Source organism: Balaenoptera borealis, assembly GCF_965194805.1.
Source record: "Balaenoptera borealis genome assembly, chromosome: 12".
Classification (NCBI taxonomy): Eukaryota; Metazoa; Chordata; class Mammalia; order Artiodactyla; family Balaenopteridae; genus Balaenoptera; species Balaenoptera borealis.
The window spans coordinates 82,794,387-82,804,644 of NC_138869.1; the positions used below are offsets into that span (position 1 = coordinate 82,794,387).

The 10,258-nt window shown below is 39.3% G+C and overlaps 1 pseudogene across 1 annotated transcript; it reads left to right on the forward strand.

The window, feature by feature from the left end:
* The first annotated feature begins 3,514 nt into the window (after window positions 1-3,514).
* Window positions 3,515-9,898, forward strand: LOC309607604 (large ribosomal subunit protein uL1-like; annotated as a pseudogene). Its single transcript has 2 exons — window positions 3,515-3,823; window positions 4,137-9,898. The product of its transcript is annotated as a large ribosomal subunit protein uL1-like (transcript).
* The last annotated feature ends 360 nt before the right edge of the window (window positions 9,899-10,258 follow it).

Consider the following 10,258-nt stretch of genomic DNA (forward strand, 5'->3'; position numbering starts at 1 on the left):
ACTTCCAAGTTCATTCAGATGGTTGGCCAAATTCATTTTCTTGTGGTTGTAGCATACTAAGGTCCCCATCTCTTTGCCGGCTGTCATCCAGGGGTCACTCAGAGCTCCCAGGGTCTGCTCTCAGGTCTTTATCACATGCCTCCCTCCATGTTCAAAGCCAGTGACAGCACATCAAATCACAAGTATCTCTCTGACTTTTCCTTCTGCTACCAGCTGGAGAAAACTGCTTTCAAAGGGCTCACATGATTAGATTATGCCCACCCAGGTGATCTTCCTTTTGATTAACTCAGCATCAACTGATTAGTGGCATTAATTACTTCTGAAAAATTCCTTGATCACCCAAGTTAATATGCTTATGAATGTGATATCACATTATATTCAGAGTCCCCGGGGATTAGGGTGGGAAATCATGGGAGTTCATCTTTAGAACTGGTCCTACCACAGAGGCCTTTTCTGATTCCCTAAACCAAGTTGCTTTTCTCTCCTTTGTGCCCTCATACCATCATTTATCCCTATCATGTCACTTATTAAAGACTTTTTAATAATAATTTGCTCAATTATCTTTCCTATGAGACAGATAATCCCCAGTTTCCATAACTGTAAAATGAGGATAATTATAGCATTCACATCATTAGGTTGTTATAAGGATTAAATGAAAATTTCAATAACTGAGCCTGAGACATAGTAAGGGCCCAAATGATGTTAGCTGTTAATATTATTGCAAATATTGGAATTGTTAGTATTAAACATCATTAGGTTTTGAAGCGGGAATCCATGTATCTTGCCTATTATTGTACTCTCAGCAACTAGCCCAGCGCCTACCCGGCATATGACTGGTAAGACACAAATGATGGGCAAATGAGGCAAATTCTAGGACTTGTCCAAGGTCTATAGAGAAAATATGTAAGGTTCTTCCTAAGAAAAGAGACAATCATAAATTACTGGGAGCCCCAGAAGTGTTTTCAGATTCACAGTGCCAGAAAGAAAAGTGATAAGTGCAAAATATCTCCTGCATTAACACAGAAAGTCATTGTCATATTCACTCTCCAACATATAAACCCTGTAAGCATGTTGCTAAAACCAAGATTTTGAATAAAAGAGCAATGCAAAATAAAACTGACAACTTATTGTCTCATGGACAGCAAAGCATTCTTGGTACAAAGTATCATATCCCCAAACAGCACTGAAATGGGTATAAATGCTTATTGTTCCTCATTATCCTAATTATCTATTTAAAGCCTATTTACTAGCAGTTAAGATGTTTTCTTTTTTCTGGGGTAATGGAGAGGGTATGGAGAAGCTGCATGTCCTTTCTGGCTTCCTAAATGTTTTCTCTAATTAGTCAACTTCCATTTTACAGTGGAAGATAAGTTCTGTTTTCTTAATGAATGACAGAATTCCACTGAAAATTATAGTCTTTTATCCTAGAGGATATAAAGCTATTATAAAGGCTTTGAGACAGAAGACTGTTATAATGGTTTTATTGAAAGGGTTTTGGAGAAGATTGCCTGTGACTGCCTTAGAACAGTATTATGCTCAGAGCATACTGCATATAAGCTTTCCCTCTAATGCCTGGTTACCCAGTATGAAGGCATGTATTTAATTGTTACATGGACATATAACTCCTAGAACAAATAACAATAACTTTGGGAATTCCACATTTCGTTACAAATTGGTCAAGCTAAAATTCTAATTATCAGCAACAGATCATACTGAATAACAAAGACTTTCTTGAACCCAGAAAGTTTTCTTATAAAATCCTCTCACAGTCATTATCAGAATGGAAACTAATCAAATTTATTCATCTATTTATTCATTCAACAAATATTTATTGAGAACTTAGTATATGCAGGTCACTATGCTAAACATTTAATAGAAGATTCTGAATAAGTTCAGCCCTAGAACTTTAAATCTTATTCAACTTTTTGTTTTCATTCGTCTTGTTCCTTTAAGATTCATATTAATTTCTAGTCCTAGACCTGAGAGATTAATGCTCATTTCCTGGCTATACAGCAATTCTTATTATGTACTTATTTTTTAGTAAGTCCTTGACTAGAAATACCGTATTTTATTTTATGCACTAATTCATGTATACCCCTAGATTCTTCAAAAATAAGATTTAATACAGCTTTCAGAAACTTAGACAAATAATAACATACTACATTTTAGGAACAGCGAGAAATACAAAGGCAAATTAATGATAAAGGTATAAAATAGAGCCAGAAATAAGGCTAAAACAAAATAGAGTTATGAGTATTTACAATACTACAGGTAAGTAACAAATTTAACTCTGAGCTTTCTCTAATAGCAAAATGGAAATTGAGCATTTATTCAATTCACTGTATTTGTGCCTAAGACTAAGCCAAAGCAATTGGTCAGCAGAAATACAACTATTTCTGAAACTTAGATTAAGGGAGGAAAAACGTTTTTCAAAAGAATCTTTGGAAAAAGAACTACGAATGACATTCTTTCAGCAGATTAGAGTTTCTCAGCCTCGGCACCTTTGAAATGAATTAACAAATAGACAAATTGTGTAAAGTGTGATTATGAAGACAAAATGACAAAGATTTAATTTCGACAAGAAGAGACAAGGCAAACCCCAGGAATGGAAAAGAATATGACCTGAAGGATGATGGTATTTACCCAGTCCAAAGCAGGAGGGGAGAGCATTCCTGGTGGAGAAACTGCGTGTGCTGAGTCCCCAAGGAGGGACAGAGCTTGGCATCTGTAGGAGCTGTCAGAGGTCAGTGTGGCTGCCATGGGGTGAATTAGGAGCAGGTGAGCCAGGGGGGGAGTGGGGATGAGACTGCAGGAATGTTCCAGACCTGCGGTCCAACTGAAGATCCTGTGTTTCATTATTAAGTGCAATAGAGAGCCAGTGAGGGTTTTTAATCCAGAAAGTGATGAAACCAATTGGAGTTTTCAGTCCTCAAAGCCTCTTACTATCTGCCCTTTAGAACTCTTATCTCCTTCTTTCTTTTTAGGGCTCCTTTCCCGTTGGAAACAGGTGAGTGATTTTGGGAGCTTGGAAATAAGTGTTTTAAAATCTTATTATTGATAGAAAAGCAGGTGCATGTCCGTAGGATCAGGTGGAAAAGGAGTGTTGGCAAGATCCCAGGGGGGAGGCGCTAGTATCTGCCCAGCCCCCTAACCCTCAGAAACAGGTGTGAGCATGATAATCTTCATTTTCAAAAACCAGGGATGCTGAAGCCCTCAGTGAAGACACCCAAATAAAGATCATATCAGAGCCACTTTCTTTGACGTCGAGGTTTCGAATTCCCCGGAAGGAGCTTGCTGATAGTGGATCTGGCAGTCAATTGATATTTGGGTATTTGCCACGTCATGTTTTATCTTTAGTATATGGCTTCCTTAGGAAGTGAACTTGACATTTTATATGTATTCCAAGCATTTTTGTAAAGTATAGTCAAGTGTGTTTCTGTTTTGTTTTTAATTGAGATATAATTGACAAATAGCATTATATTGCTCTTTTCTGGTTATCGCAGCGCGAGGCACCATGAGCAGCAAAGTCTCCGGCGACACCGTCTACGAGGTGGTGCGGGAAGTGCTGCAGGGGAACAAGCTCAAGCGCTGGAAGTTTTTGGAGACGGTGTAGCTTCAGATCTGCCTGAAGAACTATGACCCTCAGAAGGTCAAATGCCTCTCAGGCACCGTCCGGCTTAAATCCACTCCCGCCCCAAGTTCTCCGTATGTGTTCTGGGGGACCAGCAATGTAGTGATGTGACCAAGGCTGTGCATATTCCGCATATGGACATCGAGGCACTGAAGAAACTCAACAAGGATAAGCAACTGGTCAAGAAGCTGGCCAAGAAGATGCCTTTTTTTTTTTAAACTTTGGGATTATTTATTTATTTATTTATTTTTGGCTGTGTTGGGTCTTCGTTTCTGTGCGAGGGCTTTCTCTAGTTGCGGCAAGCGGGGGCCACTCTTCATCGCGGTGTGCGGGCCTCTCACTATCGCGGCCTCTCTTGTTGCGGAGCACAGGCTCCAGACGCGCAGGCTCAGTAATTGTGGCGCATGGGCCCAGCTGCTCCGTGGCATGTGGGATCTTCCCAGACCAGGGCTCGAACCCGTGTCCCCTGCATTGGCAGGCAGACTCTCAACCACTGCGCCACCAGGAAAGCCCGATGATACCTTTTTGTCTTCAGAGTCTCTGATCAAGCAGATCCCACGAATCCTGGGCCCAGGCCTGAATAATGCCAGCAAGTTCCCTTCCTTGCTGATCCACAATGAGAACATGGTGGCCAAAGTTGGTGAAGTGAAGTCCACAATCAAGTTCCATGTGAAGAAGGTGCTGTGTCTGACAGTGGCTGTTGGCCACCTGAAGATGACACACGATGAGCTTGTGTTCAACATCCACTTAGCTGTCAACTTCCTGGTGTCATTGCTCAAGGAAAACTGGCAGAATGTCCGGGCTTTGTACATTGAGAGGACCATGGGCAAGCCCCAGTGCCTGTACTAAGGCACAGCTTAATAAACCATACTCCCACCATTAAAAACAAAACCCAAAGAACATTATCTTGGTTTCAGGTGTACAGTATAATGATTGGATATTCGTATGTATTGTGAAATGAGCACCACAATAAACCTAGTTAACATCCATCACCATCTACAGTCAAGTGTTTTGAACATGTCTGTGAACTGAACTTAATTTTCCATGTAAACAAGGTTGACAATTTCCTTGCAGAGAGGTGAAAAGAACAGTATTGGACACTAAACATGTGTTAAATAAAAACTGATCTGGGGGCTTCCCTGGTGGCACAGTGGTTAAGAATCCGTTTGCCAATGCAGGGGATAAGGGTTCAAGCCCTGGTCCGGGAAGATCCCACATGCCACGGAGCAACTAAGCCCGTGCACCACAACTACTGAGCCTGCACTCTGGAGCCCGTGAGTCACAACTACTGAGCCCACGTGCCACAACTACTGAAGCTCATGTGCCTAGAGCACATGCTCTGCAACAAGAGAAGCCACTGCAATAAGAAGACCGTGCACCGCAACGAAGAGTAGCCCCTGCACGTCGCAACTAGAGAAAGACCGCGCAGCTACGAAGACCCAGCACAGCCAAAAATAAATAAATAAAATAAATAAATTTATTTTAAAAAAACAAACAAAAAACCTAATCTGGGCTTAGTTAAGGAGAAGCTTCATTCAAAGGGGTCATTCAAAAGGGTGAGGAAGGGAAGGCGGCCTCTTGCAGTAGGGAGAACCCCCCAACTGGAAGATCTGCCGGATCTCAACGGTCCAGCAGAAAAGGATTTTTCTTTAATACAGGATGGGGAGTAAACAAGGCTAGAAGGAATCTGGTGTGGGGAAATAAGTGGAGTGGCAGGACAGTTAATCCAGGAATGTCTTTCCTTTGGGTCAGCTGATTCTCAGAAGAGTGGTTAAGGAAGGCTTGTACACTGGCTCAGAATGAGAGTAACTCAGAGTTCAAGGGCTTGGGGGAAGGAGACCAGCTTCACTCTAGTTTGATCAAGTCAGGTATTTTGTTCAGATTAGTCAGTGGGTACAAACTGTTCAACCCATCATTTATGAGACAAGGAATGAGAATGTGGAGGGTGTGTGTCTGGCATTGCCAAAGGTCAGCGAGGAGACATCTGGCTCTTATCTAAGTCATATGGGGAAGAATGTTTCTTGGCAGTAAGGCATTTCCCTGAACATAGAAGAGTGGGAGGATTTCTTAACCATTGCTGTTTCCCAAGAACACAGGGCTCCCGTAAAGTTTAACACTGTCACATGAATGAGATTGTTCCCAAAACTGATGCACAAAATAAGCAAAAAATACTGAGACTAGCCTAAAGAACTCCAGTTCATGCTGTGTTAATTTTTAAAACTATGAATGTTCCTGTGATATCAAGGAATATAAATATTGATGACATTAGTATAAAAATGCCCACCTTACCTTCTTTAGAGATAAAATGGGAAAAAGCCACTCCTATTTAAATAGGTAAGAGTCATCTAGATTTAGCATACAATTGTTTATTTAAAAAAAAGAGGACAGAGACTTGGGGTAAAATCAGTATGTGAAGTTGAATGTTGCTTTGGATTGATCAATGGTTTTAAACAAAATGAATCTTTCAAGTGTGAGGTTTTTTCCAAAAAAAAAAATCCTACGCCTACCTAATTAAGCCATTGGTCCTGTCGTCTTTGGTATTTTAAAGTACTTTTATCCATGCAACCCCCCAAAATGGCTGTTTTGTATGTTTGACAAGTGTATCATTTCTCATTTTTAAAATTCATAATAATTATCACATAAGAAATGAAATATATGTTGTATGAAAATATTGTAACATTAAATTTCAAATTAACTAGAGTTCTAGAATTAAAAGTAATAATTAAAATATTATTTATATGATTAAAAACCACTTAGAGGCACTGGCAGAGTAAAGTAGCCATCAAAAAGGATGCCCAATTTAAATATCTTATTAAAAGTTTGGCCAGAAAATTCTCTGTGGCAATTCCTTAATATCTACCACCTTGACAATTTTTAAAAACTGAAGTATAGTTGATTTACAGTGTTGTGTTAATTACTGCTGTACAGCAAAGTGATTCAGTTATACATATATACATTCTTTTTCATATTCTTTTCCATTATGGTTTATCACAGGATATTGAATACAGTTCCCTGTGCTATACACTAGGACCTTGTTGTTTACCCATTCTATATATACCAGTTTGCATCTGCTAACCCCAAACTCTGAATACATCCCTCTCCTACTCCCCACCCCCTTGGCAACCACCAGTCTATTCTCTCTGACAATTTTACTAACTAATTTTTGAGGAGAAATTTATTTCTGGGTATATTTTATCCTACCTTGTTCCTATCTTTTTATATAAACACATAAATGCCATATAAACAGAAAATGCTGCCTTCAAGTTTGCTAAAATGTGTAACAAACTTCCAACAATCATAAAAGGGAGTATATAAAACCCCAAACCTCCCAGCCCCTCAGAACATGTCTGTAGGCAGGACTAAACTCTGCAGATCTAATGTACGGAGGCCAGCTAGTCACAAAAGCTCACCTGTACAGACCCACTAAGGATAGGTGTAGACATACTGTTTCTAATAAAAGGAACAGATGAACTTCAGTCTTATTTTGGCCATGTAATAATATTGTGGCCCAGGTTTTAAGTTGACTAAAACAAAGACAAATCTGTTGGAAGCCTGTTCTCCATGAGTCTCCTGTGTTTCTCTCTTTTGCACTGACTACTCTGGTCTGAACTAGCTCTTCGAGGTTGCTTGTATTGTAAACATTCGTGGGAGATAAAACAGTGTCTCCCTCTGGGGCAGGGGATAATCATGCTTCTGTTTACTGCCCTTTATAAATGATGTGTTCCATAAGCTCAGGTTTCCTCTCTTATAACACAACTCACTGCATGTACAGGTTATCAATGGACCCTCTTCACATTGACCTGTAGGAACTGGAACAAATGCTTACATTCTAGTTCCTGCTATTACCATGAGTAATAAAGTCCTTTGTCTCTGACCCAGAAGTCTCGTGTCTTCTGCCAGCTTATATGAAATCAAGCCAAGCTAACTTGTTGGCTTGCAAGTACGGTAAAAATCTCAGACTCTACAAAGTACTTGACAAAACCATTCTCTGGGAAAGTTTCTTCTAATTTATTCCTTCAAATGAACTTCCATGTGTGGGAAAATTTAATGTTTTTTTCACTGATGTAAGTGTTCACTCAAACATTGATGAATAAATGAAATGAAAAGTAATCTTTGGAAAATACACATTTGATACAGGGTCCTTACAAAAAACTGTTTCTGCCATCCCCAAAGTAAGAATTCACAAAGTAGAAAATGGCACCCAATACCAACGTGCATCCAGAAAATATTTCTTAAAACTTTAAGCAATTCTATTGAAGTGAATATTAGTTTTCCACTACTCTGTGGCAAAGTCCGAATACCTTGACTAGGCATAGGGACCCTTCAATTCTTTTGCTCTGTCAACCTCTCCAATTCCACCACCCACCACACTCACTCAGAGATCCTGGGAAGATCCTGAACATTTTCAACAATCTGAAAGAGCAAGTCATACCATCTAGATCCTGCACATGCTGAGACACTCTCCATCCACCACCTTCCCCTTTACCTCTCACACCTGTGAATCCTTTGGGTCTTCATGTACATATTATATCCCTTGGGAAGCATTCTCTGATGTCCCTCACCACCACCAAAACTACCACCCAAATCAAGGTTCAATGCGATCAGAGCATACGCTTCTCCCATCCACTCCATATTGTATTACTCTGATTACTTTTTTCATAGCACTTACCACTCACTCTTTGAAAGTATCTTATTTATTTGTTTAGTAATTTGTTTCATGTCTCCATGGGAGTGGGGTACCTGACACAGAGTAGGTCATCAATACATGTTAGTTAAGTAAATAAACAAAGGCTAAATGCAGGGGCAACACTATAATTCTTGATTAGATTTATCTATTCACTGGTGAGCTCTAGTGAGCTCTAATGAGCTCTAAAGTCCACGAGAGAGCAGGGTCTTCATCTGTCTTATTCCTACACTGCCTAGGACAGCAGGAAAATTTGTTGAAAATATTGCATCAAACAACTCAGACAAACTCTCAGGTAAGAGCAGCTAATTAAATAATTTGGAGTTGGAATGAACCATACGTGTAATACAGTTCAGTCTCTTAGTCCTAAAAATAAGAATGAATACAGTATTTGAGGTGATACAGACTTTAAATCTTATCGAGAACAGCTACTAAGAACTGTGTTACTTTGTGACTTTGCTCAGCAAATCTTCCCATCTCTTCTATGGTGGCCCATCCTCCTTTCCTCCACATTGTTTCCCCAAATTCTAGTTTCACCTTCATCATGGCTAAGAAGCAGCTGAGTGTCTCCAGCACCAGGAGACCTCAAGGAGCTGTGATCTGGGGGAACAGTTCCATTTTCTTAACTCCTTGCACTTTGTCTTCCTAATCGAAACTTGGCACCGACAGTGATCACCGCAGTGGAAGAAGGGATGAGGGCGGTGGGGATATTTGTGGATGGTGGAGATGTGTACATGTAGGTGACAGGGAATGAAAATATGATCAAACAGGCAGTGAGATCAAAAAACTGAGGGGACTTCCTGCATATCTTCACACACTTACAGGAGTGGCATAAACACACAAGGTTTAGGATAAAATAATCTATAGAGGCGGGGCTCTGGAAGAGGATTTCTGCCCCCAAAACTTTTTTTAAGTTATTTTTAAATGTTTTTTGAATAACTAGTAAACAAACAAGTAATTATAGGGCACAGGTTTATCTGACTACTAAATCTTTTAGGAACTATAAGGCACAGATTTACCTTACTAAATAAACTAGTAACCATAGGGGTTATATTTATTTTCCTTATAACTCATTTCACAAGGAAATACAAAATAGATGAAATATTATTCAAGTATAGAAGATAATTCACAAAGATACAGGAAAAGTACAGGGTTATGTCATGATGAATGTTTTTGTGTCATGCACCAATTACCAATTCCCTGAAGAAGAAAAAAGTTACAATAAAAAATAATTTTTCATTCTCATAACAGGAATTAATGTAACCCTTACTGTTCCTCTAAATTTTTGCACCCAGAATTTTCCCATTACTCTATCTTCAGACGTATACTTCCTTTCCAAATATCAGCAATAGCTCCCAAGGCCTTGATAAGCAAGAGAGCGTATTCTACTGCCCTCTGCTGGAAGATGGAGTTATCACCCATCAACTGGAGAGGAAATGGCTGCTCTCTCCATAATCCCTTCAACTACTAGTTATCACCAGCCAGCTAATATATCATCTAATGTAGATGATGGATATAGATATAGATAGACAGACGATAGATGAATAGATCGATGGATTGCTAGATGTAGATAGATAGATAGATAGATAGATAGATAGATACATAGATACATAGATACTAGATGAATGATAGATCATGGATAATAGATAGATGATAGATAGACAGATAGATAGATAGATAGAGATGCTAGATAATTGATAGGTGTATAGATAGACAGACTATTATTCAGAGACAAGACTGAGTATATTCTGCCACTATATTATATCTATTTTCCGATCTAAGTCAAACTTCTATGAACCTGCAAAATAAAACTAGGATAACACTTTTTAAATGGTAAGCACTTGACAAGTAGGGAATGTGGAAAGAGATGCTCCTAACCAATGTACAGATAACTGATAAGCTTAAGATGCTCAGGACAGGGGAAAGATCTAGGTTAGACACAG